The sequence below is a fragment of the Aegilops tauschii genome, chromosome 2 (genome assembly GCF_002575655.3).
Source record: "Aegilops tauschii subsp. strangulata cultivar AL8/78 chromosome 2, Aet v6.0, whole genome shotgun sequence".
NCBI lineage: Eukaryota > Viridiplantae > Streptophyta > Magnoliopsida > Poales > Poaceae > Aegilops > Aegilops tauschii.
The window spans coordinates 243,600,054-243,618,520 of NC_053036.3; the positions used below are offsets into that span (position 1 = coordinate 243,600,054).

The window sequence follows — 18,467 nt, forward strand, 5'->3', positions numbered from 1 at the left end:
GCAGCCACGTAAAACTTGCAACAACAAAGTAGAGGACGTCTAACTTGTTTTTGCAGGGCTTGCTGTGATGTGATATGGTCAAGACGTGATGTTATATAATTTGTTGTATGAGATGATCATGTTTTGTAACAGTTATCGGCAATTGGCAGGAGCCATATGGTTGTCGCTTTATTGTATGAAATGCAATCGCCATGTAATTGCTTTACTTTATCACTAAGCGATAGCGATAGTCATAGAAGCAATAGTTGGCGAGACGACAATGATGCTTCGATGGAGATCAAGGTGTCAAGCCGGTGACGATGGTGATCATGACGGTGCTTTGGAGATGAAGATCAAAGGCACAAGATGATGATGGCCATATCATATCACTTATTTGATTGCATGTGATGTTTATCTTTTATGCATCTTATTTTGCTTAGTTCGGCGGTAGCATTATAAGATGATCTCTCACTAAATTTCAAGGTACAAGTGTTCTCACTGAGTATGCACCGTTGCGACAGTTCGTCGTGCCGAGACACCAGGTGATGATCGGGTGTGATAAGCTCTACGTTCACATACAACGGGTGCAAGCCAGTTTTGCACACACAGAATACTCGGGTTAAACTTTACGAGCCTAGCATATGCAGATATGGCCTCAGAACACTGAGACCGAAAGGTCGAGCGTGAATCATATAGTAGATATGATCAACATAGTGATGTTCACCATTGAAAACTACTCCATCTTACGTGATGATCGGACATGGTTTGGTTGATATGGATCACGTGATCACTTAGATGATTAGAGGGATGTCTATCTAAGTGGGAGTTCTTAAGTAATATGATTAATTGAACTTTATGTTATCCTGAACTTAGTCCTGGTAGTATTAGCATATCTATGTTGTAGATCAATAGCTCGCGATGTAGCTCCCCGTTTATTTTTGATATGTTCCTAGAGAAAACTAAGTTGAAAGTTGATAGTAGCAATGATGCGGACTAGGTCCGTGATCTGAGGATTATCCTCATTGCTGCACAGATGAATTATGTCCTTGATGCACCGCTAAGTGACAGAACTATTGCAGGAGCAGATGCATACGTTATGAACGTTTGACAAGCTCGGTATGATGACTACTTCATAGTTTAGTGCACCATGCTTTACGGCTTAGAACTGGCACTTCAAAAACGTTTTGAACGCCACAAAGCATATAAGATGTTCTAAGAGCTGAAATTGGTATTTCAGACTCATGCCCAGGTCGGGAGGTATGAGACGTCTGACAAGTACTTTGCCTACAAGATGGAGGAGAATCGCTCAATCATTGAGCATGTGCTCAGATTGTCTGAGTACTACAATCGCTTGAATCAAGTGGGAGTTAATCTTCCAGATAAAATAGTGATTGATAGAGTTCTCTAGTCACTATCACCATGTTACTGGAACTTCGTGATGAACTATAATATGCATGGGATGACGTAAACGATTCCCGAGCTCTTCGTGATGCTGAAATCGAGGAAGGTAGAAATCAAGAAAAGCATCAAACGTTGATGGTTGACAAGACCACTAGTTTCAAGTAAAAGGGCAAGGGAAAGAAAGGGAACTTCAAGAAGAATGGAAAGCAAGTTGCCACTCCCATGAAGAAGCCCAAAGCTAGACCCAAGCCTGAAATTGAGGGCTTCTACTGCAAAGGAAATGCTCACTGGAAGTGGAACTGCCCTAGATACTTGGCGGATAAGAAGGATGGCAAAGTGAACAAAGGTATATTTGATATACATGTTATTGATGTGTACTTTACTAGTGTTTATAGCAACCCTTCGGTATTTGATACTGGTTCAGTTGCTAAGAGTAGTAACTCAAAATGGGAGTTGCAAAATAAACGGAGACTAGTTAAGGACGAGGTGACGATGTGTATTGGTAATTATTCCAAGGTTGATAAGATCACCATCGCACACTCCTTTTTTACCTTCGGGATTAGTGTTAAACCTAAAATAAATGTTATTTTGTGTGTGCATTGAGCATGAATATGATTGGATCATGTTTATTGCAATACGATTATTCATTTAAGTCAAATAATAATTGTTGTTCTGTTTACATGAATAAAACCTTCTATGGTCATACACTTAATATAAATGTTTTATTGAATCTCGATCATAATGATACACATATCCATAATATTGATGCCAAAAGATGCAAAGTTGATAATGATAGTGCAACATATTTGTGGCACTGCCGTTTAGGTCATATTGGTGTAAAGCGCATGAAGAAATTCCATGCTGATGGGCTTTTGGAATCACTTGATTACGAATCACTTGATGCTTGCGAACCATGCCTCATGGGCAAGATGACTAAGACTCCGTTCTCCGGAACAATGGAGCGAGCAACAGACTTGTTGGAAATAATACATACTGATGTATGTGGTCAGATGGGTGTTGAGGCTCGCGACGGGTATTGTTAATTTCTAACCTTCACAGATGATTCGAGCAGATATGGGTATATCTACTTGATGCAACATAAGTCTAAAACATTTGAAAAGTTCAAAGAATTTTAGAGTGAAGTGGAAAATCATCGTAACAAGAAAATAAAAGTTTCTACGATCTGATCGTGAAGGTGAATATTTGAGTTACGAGTTTGGTCTTCATTTGAAACAATGTGGAATAGTTTCGCAACTCATGCCACCTGGAACACCACAGCGTAATGGTGTGTTGGAACATCGTAACCGTACTTTATTGGATATGGTGCGATTTATGATGTCTCTTACCGGTTTACCACTATTGTTTTGGGGTTATGCATTAGAGACAGCTGCATTCATGTTAAATAGGGCATCATCTAAATCCGTTGAGACGACACCATATGAACTGTGGTTTAGCAAGAAACCTAAGCTGTCGTTTCTTAAAATTTGGGGCTGTGATGCTTATGTGAAAAAGTTTCAACCTGATAAGCTCGAACCCAAATCGGAGAAATGCGTCTTCATGGGATACCCAAAGGAAACTGTTGGGTATACCTTGTATACACATCCGAAGGCAAGATATTCGTTGCTAAGAATGGATCCTTTCTAGAGAAAAAGTTTCTCTCAAAAGAAGTGAGTGGGAGGAATGTAGAACTTGATGAGATAATTGTACCTTCTCCCCAATTGGAAAGTAGTTTATCACAGAAATCAGTTCCAGTGATTCCTACACCAATTAAGTGAGGAGCTAATGATGATGATCATGAAACTTCAGATCAAGTTACTACCGAACCTCGTAGGTCAACTAGAGTATGGTCCGCACCAGAGTGGTGCGGTAATCCTTTCTGGAAGTCATGTTACTAGACCATGACGAACCTACGAACTATGAGGAAGCGATGATGAGCCCGGATTCCATGAAATGGCTTGACGCCATGAAATCTGAGATGGGATCCATGTATGAGAACAAAGTATGGACTTTGATTGACTTGCACAATTATCGGCAAGCCATTGAGAATAAATGGATCTTCAAGACGAAGACGGACGCTGATAGTAGTGTTACTATCTACAAAACTCGAATTGTCGCAAAAAGGTTTTCTACAAGTTCAAGGTGTTGACTACGATAAGATTCTCACTCGTAGCGATGCTTAAGTCTGTCTGAATCATGTTAGCAATTGCCACATTTTATGAAATCTGGCAAATGGATGTCAAAACTGCATTCCTTAATGGATTTCTTGAAGAAGACTTGTATATGATACAACCAGAAGGTTTTGTCAATCCTAAAGGCGCTAACAAAATATGCAAGCTCTAGCGATCCATCTATGGACTGGTGCAAGCATCTCGGATTGGAAAATAGACTTTGATAAGTTGACCAAAGCATATAGTTTTATACAGACTAGCGGTGAAGCCTGTATTTACAAGAAAGTGAGTGCGAGCACTACAGCCTTTCTGATAAGTATATGTGAATTACATACTGTTGATCGGAAATGATGTAGAATTTTCTAGAAAGCATAAAGGAGTGTTTGAAAGGAGCTTTTCAAAGAAAGACCTCAGTGAAGCTGCTTACATATTGAGCATCAAGATCTACAGAGATAGATCAAGACGCTTGATAATTTTTTTCAATGAGTACATACCTTGACAAGTTTTTAAAGTAGTTCAAAATGGAACAGTCAAAGAAAGAATTCTTGCCTGTGTTGCAAGGTGTGAAGTTGAGTAAAGACTCAAAACCCGACCACGGCAGAAGATAGAAAGAGAATGAAAAGCCATTCCCTATGCCTCAGTCCTAGGTTCTATAAAGTATGCTATGCTGTGTACCATACCTATTGTGTACCTCACCATGAGTTTGGCAAGAGGGTACAATAGTAATCCAGGAGTGGATCACTGGACAGCGGTCAAAATTATCCTTAGTGTAATAAGGACATGTTTCTCGGTTATGGAGGTGACAAAAGGTTCGTCATAAAGGGTTACGTCGATGCAAGATTTGACACTGATCCGGATGATTCTAAGTCTCAATCTGGATACATATTTAAAGTCGGAGATATTAGCTAGAGTAGCTCCGTGCAGAGCTTTGTAGACATAGAAAATTTGCAAAATACATACGGCTCTGAATGTGGCAGACCCGATGACTAAACTTCTCTCACAAAGCAAAACATGATCAGTCTTTGGGTGTTAATCACACAGCGATGTGAACTAGATTATTGACTCTAGTGCAAGTGGGAGATTGAAGGAAATATGCCCTAGGGCAATAATAAAGTTGTTATTTATATTTCCTTATATCATGATAAATGTTTATTATTCATGCTAGAATTGTATTAACCGGAAACTTGATACATGTTTGAATACATAGACAAAACAAAGTGTCCCTAGTATGCCTCTACTAGACTAGCTCGTTAATCAAAGATGGTGAAGTTTCCTGACCATAGAAATGTGTTGTCATTTGATGAACGGGATCAGATGGATAAGACACATTCATTAGCTTAGCATAATGATTGTATAGTTTTATTGCTAATGCTTTCATCATGACTTATACATGTTCCTCTACCTATGAGATTATGCAACTCCCGAATACCGGAGGAACACCTTGTGTGCTATCAAACGTCACAACGTAACTGGGTGATTATAAAGATGCTCTATAGGTGTCTCCGATGGAGTTTGTTGAGTTGGCATAGATCGAGATTAGGATTTGTCACTCTGTGTATCGGAGAGGTATCTCTGGGCCCACTCGGTAATGATCATCACTATAAGCCTTGCAAGCAATGCGACTAATGAGTTAGTTACGAGATGATGCATTACGGAACGAGTAAAGAGACTTGCCGGTAACGAGATTGAACTAGGTATGATGATACCGATGATCGAATCTCGGGCAAGTAACATACCGATGACAAAGGGAACAACGTATGTTGTTATGCGGTTTGACCGATAAAGATCTTCGTAGAATATGTAGGAGCCAATATGAGCATCCAGGTTCCGCTATTGGTTATTTACCGGAGATATGTCTCGGTCATGTCTACATAGTTCCCGACCCCATAGGGTACGCACGCTTAACGTTCGATGACGATTTGTATTATATGAGTTATGTGATTTGGTGACCGAATGTTGTTTGGAGTCCCAGATGAGATCACGGACATGACGAGGAGTCACAAAATGGTCTAGAGGTAAAGATTCATATATAGGACGATAGTATTTGGACAACGGAAGTGTTCTGGGGGTACCGGGTACTTATCGGGTCACCGAAAGGGGTTCCGAGCACCCCCCCCCCCCCCCCGCCGCAAAGATATGGGCCTTATTGGGCCTAGGGCGGGACAGACCAGCCCCTTGTGGGCTGGTGCGCCCCCATATGGGCTGATCTAAGTGGAGAAAGGAAAAGGGGAGGAGGAAAGGAAATAGAGGGAATAGGATTCCCCCTTCCTTTCCCCTCTCCCCTCTTTCCTTCCCCCCTCCGAATAGGAATAGGAAAGGGTGGAGGCCGACTTGGGAGGCGCCCAAGTAGGATTCCTCCTACTTGGGGCGCCCCCTTGGCTGCCTCTCCTCCCCTCCAACCTATATATATGAAGGGGGCACCGCTAGAACACACAACAAACATTGTTAGCCGTGTGCGGCGCCCCCTCCACAGTTTACGGCTCCGGTCATATTCACGTAGTGCTTAGGCGAAGCCCTGCGCGGATCACTTCACCATCACCGTCACCACGCCGTCGTGCTGACGGAACTCTCCCTCGACACTTTGCTGGATCAAGAGTTTAAGGGACGTCATCGAGCTGAACGTGTGCAGAACTCGGAGGTGCCGTACGTTCGGTGCTTGATCGGTTGGATCGCGAAGACGTTCAACTACATCAACCGCGTTAAGCTAACGCTTCTGCTTTTGATCAATGAGGGTACCTGGACACACTCTGCCGTCTCATTGCTATGCTTCTCCTAGATAGATCTTGCGTGATCGTAGGTAAATTTTTTTGAAATACTACGTTCCCCTACAATTCGGACAATAGAAGAGTTTCGGAGTGCACCCGGTAGTCATCGGGTCACCGGAAGGGGTTCTAGACCCCCCCGGTAAGTGTATGGGCTTAATGGGCCAAAGGAGGGGACAAACCACCCCACTAGGGGGCTGGTGTGCCCCTCTACATGGCTGGCCATCCCTAGGGGAAGGAAATGGGAGGGGTGGCCCCTCCTGCCTTTCCCTCCTCGGGAGAGAAAGGAAGGGGGCGCCTCCTCCTGTTACCTTCCTTCGTCACTCATATATGGAAAGGGGGGCGCGGCTTGGGGAAGTCCCCAAGTAGGATTCGACCCTTATTGGGGCGCCCCTTGGCCTCTCCCCTCTCCCTCCCACCTATATATATGGGGGACGGGGGCGCCTAGCACAACTACGAGAATCACTTAGTGTGTGCGGCGCCCCCTCCACCGTTTACACCCCCAGTCATATTTTTCTAGTGCTTAGGCGAAGCCCTGCGGAGATAGCTTCACCACCACTATCACCACGCTGTTGTGCTGCCGGAACTCATCCACTACCTCGCCGTCTTGCTGGATCAACAAGGCGGAGAACGTCATCGAGCTGAAAGTGTGCTGAACACAGAGGTGCCATACGTTCGGTACTCGATCGGTTGGAACGCAAAGAAGTTCCACTACATCAACCGCATTGTAAAACGCTTTCGCTTACGGTCTACGAGGGTACGTAGACACACTCTCCCCTCTCGTTGCTGTGCATCTCCATGGATAGATCTTGCGTGTGCGTAGAATTTTTTTTTGTTTTACATAAAACGTTTCCCAACAAATTCATATAATAATAGGACGCCCTCTGATCTTGAAAGTAATATTAAAGAATTTATTAATTCTCAAAAGGTTTTCGATACTATGACAGAGGAAAAATTGAGTAACCTGATGATATGTGTAGGAACATGGATAGAGTTGTTCATGATGTGGAAAATCAAAACTAAAATTTTTGCACCCAAGGTTGATCTTAGTGAGTCTAAAGCCATCTATGTCTCCATTAAGTAAATTAAGGAAAGAATAACAAGATTGAGGGCTAACGAGAATTCTTAGAAAAAGCGACCCCGCCCGGTTTTTATAGAAATCATGATGAAGAGATTAAAATGAATGGTGTCTCAACCATTGAATATTTTTGTAGCAATATAAAACTTGATGCAAAAGGGACTGAAGATGAGTTAAATTTAGCTAGAAGGCATTCCCATTGTTCGGAGGGTGATAATCTTAACGAAAAAAAATGTTAAAAGTGGGTTTGGAGAGGTCGAAACTTTAAATAGTGATGTGCCCACTACTTTGCCTTTCAAGGATTTTAATTATGATAGTTGTTCTTTAATTGATTTTATTTCCTTGTTGCAATCCTTGCTAAATTCACCCAATGCTTATGAACAAAATAAGGCTTTTACTAAACATATTATAGAAGCTATGATGAAAGCTTTAGAAGAAAAGCAAGAATTGGTGGTTTTTATACCTAGGAAATTATATGATGAGTGATAACCTACTATTGAAGTTAAAATTAAAAATTATGAGTGCAATGCTTTCTGTGATTTGGGTGCTAGCGTTTACACTATACCAAAATCTTTATGTGTTGTGTTAGGTTTTACCAATATGGATGAATGTTCTCTTAATTTGCACTAAGCAGATTCCACTATTAAGAAACCTTTGGGTAGAATAAATGATGTTCTTATTCTTGCAAATAGGAATTATGTGCCCGTTGATTTCAGTGTGGTTAATATTGATTGCAATCCGTCTTGTCTCATAATACCTGGTAGACCTTTCCTACGAACCATAGGTGCTATTATTGATATGAAATAAGGCAACATAAGATTTCAATTTCCATTAAAGAAAGGAATGGAACAATTACCTACAAAGGGAATTAAGCCACCATATGAATCTATTATGAGGGCCACCTATGGAATTAATTTAAAGGATGGCAACACTTGAAACTAGGCATTACGCCTAGCTAGGGGCGTAAAACAATAGTGCTTGTTGGGAGGAAACCCAATAGTTATCTTTATTTTTCTTGTTTCTATTCTGGGTTTTTTTGCACACAATTATTCTACTGTTATGGTTGTGTTTTCGAGTTTAAATTAGTGTTTGTGCCAAGTAAGCCTTTGGGATGACTTGGTTGATAGTTGATTTGATTATGTGAGAAAACAGAAACTTTGGTGCCCAGTAGAAGAATTGTTTAAATTCACTGGAATGTAGTAAGATTCTGCATTTTTACACATGATTGATATACAAATTTCCCACGTTATCCTAATTTTTCAGAATTTTTGGAGTTAGGGAAGTATTGCGCTTAGCTAGATCATTACAGACTGTTCTGTTTTTGACAGATTCTGTGTTCGTTGCATTGTTTGCTTGTTTTAATGAATCTATGGATTGTATAGAGGGGTATAAGTCATGTTAAAGTTAGAATATAGTAGGTATTTTGCAATAATAAAATATGAATGGGTTTACAACAGTACCTAAAGTTTACGATTTGCTTGTTATACTAACAGATCTCACGAGTTTTCTGTTGAATTTTGTGTGCTGATTTCAAGTTTTGAGTGAGATCACGAAGGATGAAGGAATAAGGAGTGGCAAGACCCCGCCCAAGGGACCCCAAGGTAAAACTCAAGGACACCCAAGATTCTAAGCTTGGGGATGCCCTGGATGGCATCCTCTCTTTCTTCTACCAACCAACGGTAAATTACTTGGAGCGATATTTTTATTCATCACATGATATGAGTTTTGCTTGGAGCGTCGTGTATTATACGAGTCATTGCTTTGTTTGCTTTTTATTTTTCCACAATTATATTTGCTAGACACATCTTTTTGAGAGGGACACATTATTTGTAATTTGTTAGAATACTCTATGTGCTTCACTTATATCTTTTGATCTAGGCGGTTGCTCTAGTACTTAACTTGTATTTTTTAGAGCATGGCGGTGGTTATATTTTAGAGAAATAGTTGCACTCTCATGCTTCACTTATATCATTTTGAGAGTTTGATAAATAGTAATGGCAATATGCATGGCTTATGAAATTAGTCCTAATATGATAGGTATTGAAGGGGGATATAATAAAAAACTTTCATGTAGATCACTGCATATGATAGGTTTGATTCCTTGCAATAGTTTTGCGATATAAAGATGGTAATATGTGGAAGGTACTAGTGAATGATTGTGGTTGAGTAATAATATTGGTGTTAAGGTTTGGGATGCCTGAAGCATGCACATATAGTCTCCCGTCATGTTAAGAAGTTGGAGCACGATTTATTATTGAGTGTCTTCCTTTGCGTGAAGGTCAGGGGCGCACGATGGTTAACTCCTACCAACCTCCCCCCTAGGGGCAATGCACAATAGTACTTTACTCGAGGCCTAATAAACTTTCGCAATAAGTATGTGAGTTTTTTATGACTAATGTGAATCCATGGGTTATACACACTCTCACCTTTTTGCCATTTGCTAGCTTCTCCGGTACCGTGTACCGTCTTTTCTCACCTTGAGATGCGGTGCAAACTTCGCCAGTGCATCCAATCCCCGTGATATGATACAATCTATCACACATAAGCCTCCTTATATCTTCCTCATAACGGCCACCACACCTACCTATTATAGCATTTTCATAGCCATTCCATGATATATTGCCATGCAACTTCAATTGTTCCATTTTTATGACACACATCATCATTGTCATATTGCTTTGCATGATCATGTAGCTGACATAGTATTTGTGGCTCAGCCACCGTTCATCACTTTGATACATGTTACGCTAGATCATTGGAAATCCTGGTACACCACCAGAGGCATTCATATAGAGTCAAATTTTGTTCTAGTATCAAGTTGTAATTTTGAGTTGTAAGTACATAGAAGTGTGATGGGCATCCCTATTCATTATTAGAACATTGTCCCAAGTGAGGAAATAAAAAAGAGGCCAAAAAGAGCCCAGAAAAAGAGAGTCAAAAAGAGCCCAACAAAAAAAAGAAAAAGGAAAAAAATAAGAGAAAAAGAGAGAAGGGGCAACGTTACTATCCTTTTCCACACTTGTGCTTCAAACTAGCACCATGTTGTTAATATAGAGAGCCTCCTATGCTTTCATTTTCATATACTAGTGGGAACTTTTCATTATAGAACTTAGCTTGTATATTCCAATGATGGGCTTCCTCAAATGCCCGAGGTCTTCATGAGCAGGCAAGTTGGATGCACACCCGCTTAGTTTTCTTTTTAAGCTTTCACACAATTATAGCTCTTAGTGCATCCGCTGCATGGCAATCCCTACTACTTGCATTGACATCAATTGATAGGCATCCCCATAGCCCATTGATTAGCCTCGTTGATGTGAGACTTTCTCTTTTTTTTGTCTCCTCCATGTCATCTCTACCACCACTCTCTATTCCACCCATAGTGCTATCCATGGCTTGCGCTCATGTATCGCGTGGGGGTGAAAAAGCTGAAGCGCGTCAAAAAGTATGATCAATTGCTCGGCTGGCACCGGGGTAGTGCATGATTTATATTTTGTGTTAAGAAGTTGGAGCATGGCAAGGCTATATGATTTTGTAGGGATAACGTTCTTTAGCATTGATATTTTGATGACCAGATCCATGTCTCTCAAATTGGGGCAAGGAATTTGGGCATGGATCCCTCTCTTAATCACGTCTCTCTCTCTCTCTCAAACTCTCAAGTCTCTTCTCTCCTCACCTCAAATTGCAGCAAGGACTCTTCTATCCTCACCTCAAATTGCAGCAAAGACGTTGGGGGCATGGATCCGCAAAAAAAGCAAGGACGTTGGGGCGTGGATCTCTTGCGCTCAACGAGGTTATCACGTTAAAATTATTTTCCTCATGTGGGCCAGGTTCCTCTTCTCACATTGATTTTTTTGCTAGATTGGATTCAAAAAAGAATCTAGGGATTCAATTTCAAATCTAATCTTCTCACGTATGCTTCGTCACGGAGATCGGCTCCGAGCAGAACTAAGCCCATTAGGCTTTGCTTATAAATTAAGCCTGTAGCCTAACATAGACCATCTCAAATCAAGGTGGCTCTGTTCCTTGTCAGCATCGTCATTGGTCAAGCTTCTCCTGTTAGGTGCGACGGTTAACTCTGTTTAGTTTCTTTTCACCAAGTTTTCTAACGATTATTTTTTCGTTGGTTCAGTCACATTGTTAAGCTTTGCACTTCCTATGTCATACAAACTAATCTTTCTTTCCAATTATAAAGTCTTCGATTTGGCTGAGACTATAACAAGTTCTAATCTTCAAAACTGTGTTCGCTTATAGGTCAAATTTTTTGTTTTCCATTGAAACAATGGCATACGATATGCTCGACGCGATTAACAATGGGAAGGATTCCTAGAAAGTGAAGGTCAGAGTAATTAGTCTATGGGATGCCATTAACCTCAATAGAAATGAACTAATTAGCCTTGACATGATACTGCTTGATGAACATGCCAGTTTATTAGTAAAAGGATATATTTTTCCAACATAATTATGTCACTGTGATTTAAATACCAATGCATCTTCTCGCTGCATTATAATGTTTCAGGGCACTATGATACATGCCAAAGTCATGAAACATATGGTTAACAAGTTCAAGCAATTGATCCAAGAAGGTTTAGTCTACATGATAGCGAATTTTAAGGTTACATCTGCCATGAATTTCCGTCCAGTCGAAGGCGACAAGATTATTAACTTCTTGCACACAACAAAAATTCAAGAGATTAAGGGACTTAAAAATATCACAATAGCAGAACAAAGTTTCATGTTTTGTAGTGTTGAAGTTCTTTCCACAAGAGATGGCCAGAGGATGTACTTATCGGGTACGATTGTATTTGTTTAAATTATTAACTTGAATCTTCACCACATATTAACGCCACCTTACTTAGCAGATGTCATTGGGGTAGCAAGTTATATAGGGAATATTGAAGAAACGGAGACAACCCATAGGATTTCCAAGATTCGAGATATTGTACTTCGAATTGAGTAAGTACACTTAAATAAAATTGTAGGAATAAAATATCATGGCTGCTCATAGTCATGTCTGTTGGAATATACATGGATCAAAAAGTTAATATTAGACTTTGGTAATAAGGTCAACCAAATTGATGAAGATTCCTTGGGACGTGTTGTTATAGTAACATCAACAACTGTCAAAAAACTGAAAGGTTTGTATTTATATCAATCAAGGGTAAGTAGTGATATACATGCCTTTTTTGTATTCGAAATTTAATATCAAGTGCTTGTAGAGTACTCGCTATCATCTACAGGTGCGACCAAAGTCGATTTGGATATCCCTGAAACAGTTGAGCTCCAAACGAGGTGCAACCGTTTTTCCGCAATAATATGAAGGAAACCTATTCTGTCATGTACATGTATACTTACCTCATGCGAAAACAGGTATTCCTTGGAAGATGATATCATAGAGGAAACAGAGCCAGAAGCCCACTTGCAAGGAACAATTCAAGAACAAATGCTCTATAACAGAAAGACACTAAGAGAAATAATTAAAACTGCATATGAATCTGAAAAACAGGTATTTATTATTAAATTTTAAATTCCTTTTTCATATATTTTATGTGCTAATTTAACCTAAGATGGATAGTAAAAGTTCTATACTGCAGAAGCAACCATTAAGTCAATGAATACATCAGATGAGTGGTACTACATAGGATGAGGCAAATGTAACAAAAAACTACAAAAGGAAGGGAATCACTTCTACTGTCCAAATTGCGAGAAAGAACCTCAGAAGACATGTCCAAGGTAAATTTGATAATATCTCAGTTTTAGGTAGTAATTTATCCTCCACTAACCACATGTGTCATTTTGTTACTAGGTACAAACTTAAGCTAGAGATATGTGATCATACTGCAACAACAACTTGCACCATGTTTGAGACAGAAGCAAAAAAACTGATTAAGCAATCTGCAAGATTCTTGATAGATAGGGATGATTATGATATCCATGAGCAGGCAGAAAAAATTCAGAAAATATGTGGGCAGAGATTGATTTTTCAGTTCAGACTGAATGACTATAATTTCAAGTATGGTTACCAAGATTACACTGTTCATAGAATATTTTTTATAGATCCTGAAGAAGATTCAGCAGTACAACATGCTAATGTTGAACAGGTATCGTCTATTTGTACTATGATGCTCCATAATATTTTGTATACATGCATGCCATATTTTACAATGAATGTTTATGGAAACCAACTCAATTTGTCATGTTTTTGTAGAACCCTACGAAGGGCACTAAAAAGGCTAGGACTAGGAACACATGTCGCGTTGTACATTCTGATGAAGAATCAGAAGAGGATAGCCAGGAGAAAGATGAATGCAAATTCAAGGAATCTAGCCTCAAAATAAAGAGTACAATAAGCATTATTGAAGACGGAGATTTAGAAAAAGATGGAACTTTGAATTATTCAAAGACCAGCATAAGGCTTACTGCTGTTGATAAGGGATCTAAGAAGAAAGGAATTCAGAATGATAACCATGTAAGTTTCTTGGTGCATTTTCATGTTCTTTCATAGTTGTTGTACACCTCTCTAACTGGTATAAATGTTTCGCATGAGCAAGTGAAAAAATTATCACTTCCAAAAAATATAAAGCAAGAACCAGAGGATGATGAACTCACTATTGACCAGATTAAAAGGGGTAGGAGACGGAGCACAGTTTGTGTTGCACATCTTGACGATGAATCGAAAGCTAAAGCTAGTCAGGAAATAAACAAATCCAAATCTATAGAATCAAGCCCCAAGAGGAAGTGTGTCGTAACACGCAAATGCGTCGGTGTTGATAGCAAACCAGTAAACAATCACAATGAAGAAAAAACATAAAAGGAAGGTAATCAGGAGAACAATGATTCAAAGCCTAGGACAAGGCTTAGTTGTGTCGTGATGTGATGGTTATGGGCTACTCTCCGGCTGAAGCCCTTGACATCGCCAACCGCCTCAATTGCCGCCTCGGATCCTTTCCCACGACTTACTTGGGAACCCCCATCAGTGACTCTCGGCTCATTGTCGCGGACTTGCGCCCCATGGTCGCCAAGTTACAAACGCGCATGGAGCCTTGGCAAGGCCGATGGCTGTCAAAGGCGGCTCGGACGATCCTCATTAATTCCTCCCTCACTAGCATCCTCATGTTTCTTATGAGCTTCTACAGCCTCCATGAGACCCTTCACCATGAGATCACCAAAATTCAATCTCGTTTCTTCTGGGCGGGGGACAACAATAAGCAGAAATACCACATGGTTAGCTGGCCGGACATCTGCAAGCCCCGTGAACAGGGAGGCCTCGGTATCATGTGCTCTAAATGCATGAACATCACCCTCCTCACCCGCTGACTCTGGCGCATTTCGCAAGGACACGGTGGTCTCTGGCTTGACATTATCCGGAACAAGTACCTGCGTGGACAGCCCCTCGCCTTCTGCCAGAGGTCCGGCGGCTCCCGGTTTTGGCAATCGGTTGTCCAACTGCTTCCCGTCCTTCGCATCGGAACCTCCATCGCGGTTGGATCGGGTACATCGACGTTGTTCTGGTTCGACCGGTGGGTGGGAGACTCCCCCTTTGCGGCCCATTTCCCCGACCTCTTCTCCATTGCTGTCGCCCCCTTAATCTCCGTTGAGAGGGCCCTTATTGACCTAGGGCGCCTCGCCTTCCGGAGACCATTTGGGCCCCCGGAAGCCGCCGCGTAGCTTGAGCTGCTTGATTGCGTCGCTCTCCACGAGCCGGCGGTGGATGCGGGCCCGGACAAGATTCGGTGGCGTCTTGAGCCTTTGGGCCAATTCTCCACCAAGTCCCTCTACTCGGCCATTGCCCCCTCCTCCGCTCCTCCCCCCTCCCCGCGGTTTGGTCCGTCCGCTTGCCATTGAAAATTCGGATATTCATGTGGCAATGGATCCGCGGTAGGATTCCGTCTGGGGTGGAGGTCCGCAAACGCAATGGCCCTGGGTCCGGCATCTGCCCCCTGTGTGGTACCCCCGAAGATTCGAATCACATCTTCTTCTCCTGTGTCTCAGCTCAATTCATGTGGAGGTGCTTTAGGGAGGCAGTGGGAGGCGATTGGTGTCACACCAACTTCCCCGACCTCTTCGCCGAACTCCAGAACTCCCCTTCCCCCTCTCGCCACATTAGGTGGCTCGAGATCGGGGTTCTAGCGTGGAATCTTTGGACGGTTCGCAATAAGCTTGTGATCCAGCGTATTCCTCTTCAACGGGCTACTGACGCTCTCTTCAAACTGCCTGGTTACTTGCAGCTTTGGCAACCGCTTAGCCGCCCTCAGGACCGCGACGCCATCACCGCCTTCATCGCCGACCTTCGCTCGATGGCCGTCCGTCTGTCGCCGCCGCCCCCTCTGCCACCCCCGGAGCCGGATTAGACGCCTTGCCTCGGCCGCGTCCTTTTTGTTTAATTTGGGCTTGTTGAGCTGTGCCCTCAGCAGAACCTTTGTACTTCTCGTTTTGTGACTTGGGTGTGTGTGTTCTGAACTAGTCCGTGTATGTGTGCTCTTGGCGGTTTGTTTTATATGTAAAGCGGGGCGAAAGCCGTTTTCGGTAAAAAAATCACAGAAACAAAGGCATTCAGAAGTCTGGTGTATTAAGGACTCGACAGACAAGTCGCTAATTAGTGGAGATCCAAATAATTTAGGATGTAGTACAATAGATGGGAGCATCACATTTGTACTTTATATGAATTTTGTCATTGTTTAAGATATTTTTAATAAACATAAAGGCATGCCTTTGTGTTTGTAAAGTTATTATTCTCTCTATTATATCCAATTTCACAAATAATAGAAAATACTAGAACAAGTAATTTCGTAGCTGCATCTGCCAGTAATTTCCTTGATGGCTCCTCTACCATCGTCTCTCAAGTACACTTTACAGTAAGATGCAAACATGTGCTGCTTAAATTTATTTAATACAGAGAGGAGATGGTAAGGCAAAGGAAGATACACACCTGTTCGTGCAAATGCATAGTGAAGAGGAAAAGATGCATACTGAATGAATAAGGGGGTGTTTGGTTTAGGGACTTTTTAGTCCCAGAGACTAGAAAAAGTCCCTAAAAAGTCCCTAGAAACCAAACGGGAGGGACTTTTTCTACAGGGACTAGAAAAAGACTCTACTAGAGAGTCTTTTTTGATTAGTCCCTGGGACTAGAAAAAGTCCTAGGACTTCTGAACCAAACACTCCCTAAGATAATGCCAATTTCTTTGGTAGATAGATAGGAGTTGTCGGCACTGCTCCTGCATGAGGAAACTCCGCTCAGCAATGCGGGTGCCGGAGGAGAATGTAGCTTCGGCCGAGACGGCGTACCACACCGCAAAGGGGAACGGCCAGATGGCCGGCGCTCCGACCGGTGATGCGATGCGATTCGCCGCGGAGGACTATAGAAGGTTAATGATGCACGCACTGTCCATGAGAGACACCGGCGCAACCGCTCTCATGGTGCCGGTCAGAGGGGCACGCACTAGACACGACGGCAGCGCCGACCGGGCCGCCGAAACCCACCGCTCATGCTACCAAAAATCTGTGACTAATAAAAGTGCGCTCATCTAAGCAGCCACGGTGTAACTCACTACAGAAAATACAATTTCTATTTCAGCTGACTATATGGGACCAATTTTAGTAGTAACTAACAAAAAAAAGTACAAAAAATCGGAATAATTATTTATAAAGTACTGCCTAAATACATCCAGTTCAACGTCTAATTCCGAAAAGGGGAGTATATTACACAAAATGAAACTCATAAAAATTTACAGATGATAGCAAAATCTAATTGTTGAGTATACAATTGACCCAAGGAGTTTTTGAAAGAGTTCTAGAATTGATCAAGCAAAGTAGTAAGTTCAGGGATATATGATAATAATTTTAATTTTAATCTCAAGAAAAATATTTTTTTTAAAGATTGTGGTTTCTCAAAAGAACATACTTAGCAATATTTATATCCAACAGTACATCCATTAAGGCCACAAAAAATCATAGAAAAAAACACAAATCATAGCAAAATCTAATTGTGTACTATACAATTCACCAAACAAGTTTTGAAGAAGACCTAGAATTGATCGCTATCTAGCAAAGTTCTAAGTTAAGGAATATCCCAATTTTAAATTCAATCTCAAGGAACAAATTTATAAAATACATTGTAACTTCTCAAAAGAACAAGTTTAGCAATCTTTATATCCATGAGTACGTCTATTAAGGCCACACATGCATTGCCTTTCATGGAAGTTTATGTGTGCCCCTACAATAAATATGCTATCCCGTGCAAATGCATGGGTGAACGACTAGTAGTATTAATATTGGATGTTTATTATGCAATTAAATGCAATTATAAATCATTTTTCGGGACTAACCTATTAACCTAGTGCCTAGTGCCAGTTGCTATTTTTTTGCTTGTTTTTGAGTTTTCAGAAAATCAGTACCAAGCAAAGTCCAAACACTACGAAACTTTTTGACATTTTTTGGGACCAGAAGGGACCTTAGAGGTTTCGGAGAAGACCCGTGGAGCCACGAGGGAGCGACAAGCCCGTAGGGCGCTCCCCTGGAGGGCGTTCCCCTAGGCTTGTGGGCCCCTCGTGGCACCTCTTGACCTAATTCCAGCTCTATAAATTTCCAAATATTTCCAATACATCAGAGAACCACCCAAAATACTATAATAGCATGGAAATCAGTACCAAGCAAAGTCCAAACACTACGAAACTTTTTGACGATATTTTCTAGACTAGAAGGGACCCTAGAAGCTTCGGGAGAAGACCTGTGGAGAGCCACGAGGGAGCGACAAGCCCGCAGGGCGCGCCCCTGGGGGGGTGTTCCCCAGGTTTGTGGGCCCCTTGTGGCACCTCTTGACCTAATTCGAGCTCTATAAATTCCCAAATATTCCCAATACATCAAAGAGCCGCCCAAAATAATTTTTCCGCCGCCGCAAGTTTCTGTTCTATGGAGATCCCATCTGGAGACCTTTTCTGGTACTCTGCCGGAGGGGGAATGGATCATGGAGGGCCACTACATCAACCTTGCTTCCCTTCCAATGATGTGTGGGTAGTTTACCAAAGACCTACGGCTCCACAGCTAGTAGCTAGATGGTTTTTTTCTCTGTTTGATCTTCAATAC

General features: G+C 41.6%; 1 pseudogene; it reads left to right on the forward strand.

The window, feature by feature from the left end:
- Window positions 1–12,395: 12,395 nt before the first annotated feature.
- On the forward strand, window positions 12,396–16,268 carry LOC109769768 (uncharacterized; annotated as a pseudogene).
- The last annotated feature ends 2,199 nt before the right edge of the window (window positions 16,269–18,467 follow it).